This window comes from Schistocerca gregaria, chromosome 3 (assembly GCF_023897955.1).
Source record: "Schistocerca gregaria isolate iqSchGreg1 chromosome 3, iqSchGreg1.2, whole genome shotgun sequence".
NCBI classification, from domain to species: Eukaryota; Metazoa; Arthropoda; class Insecta; order Orthoptera; family Acrididae; genus Schistocerca; species Schistocerca gregaria.
The window spans coordinates 204,000,830-204,001,783 of NC_064922.1; the positions used below are offsets into that span (position 1 = coordinate 204,000,830).

The window sequence follows — 954 nt, forward strand, 5'->3', positions numbered from 1 at the left end:
GGTTCGATCCGGGGGCCCATTACGTTTTGATAACAAGTCAAAGACGCTGAAACCTTTTTTCTGCATTTTGTTCGTTATTATTCTCGACATACAGTCGGGGCGGATGTCACATGACACCCTGTCAAGTTCGTCGTTGAATAATGAACTCAATTGTTTAGTCTTTTAATTTTTAATTTTTTTTGTTTTTTAGCAGAGGGCAGCCAGCCCTCTGACCAAATCGCTGAGCTACCATGCCAACAAGATGCGGAGCGCTTCCCGATTTTGCGTGTCATACTTGTCAAGCGGCCATGCTAATCTTTCCTGTATCGTTCCAGTTTTAACGTATGTACCGCCCAAGCGACCCTCGACCAGTGGTAATCAAGATACGCCTGTCATAATTGCTCGGATTGTAGAATACGATGAGGACTGTACAGTGAGGCCTTTAGTTCACATTGCTGCGTCTCGGTACACACTGGTGTAATGCCAGTGGTCTCTGTGTTTAATACCGCTTCCTCAAACAGTTCCCTGCAGTTATGGCAAACCTATGCAGAGTGAGATGATTCTTCTTCGACGCTTATTTTCCTTTTTTAATTTTGCAATGAAAAGTCATTGACGTTCTCTGCCACTGCATACAGGTGGTCAGTGACTCATTCCATACATTAGCTGCGTTTGTACAATTTAAATCCTAAGTATCCCTCGCCATTGCCTCATTGCATGTAGTAGGCAGTGTTGAACGGTTTATGTAAATATACTGATTGGAATATGAACCAGAGTCACTCTATGTCTGCAACTGGCAACTGTTTGTAAAATGCACTCCGTATTAGCATAAATTAAAAACATTGGCTGCAATTTGTTATCGGATTTGGTATATTTTACAAACTCATTTTCACTGTTGTTGTTGTGTTGTTGTGCTCTTCAGTCCTGAGGCTGGTTTGATGCTGCTCTCCATGCTACTCTATCCTGTGCAAGCTTCTT

At 42.5% G+C, this 954-nt stretch overlaps 1 non-coding gene across 1 annotated transcript; it reads right to left on the bottom strand.

Annotated features, from left to right (window-relative positions):
* Nucleotides 1-237: 237 nt before the first annotated feature.
* Nucleotides 238-341, bottom strand: LOC126357179 (U6 spliceosomal RNA). Its single transcript, XR_007566151.1, has one exon. It is a non-coding gene; the product is annotated as a U6 spliceosomal RNA (small nuclear RNA).
* Nucleotides 342-954: the final 613 nt, after the last annotated feature.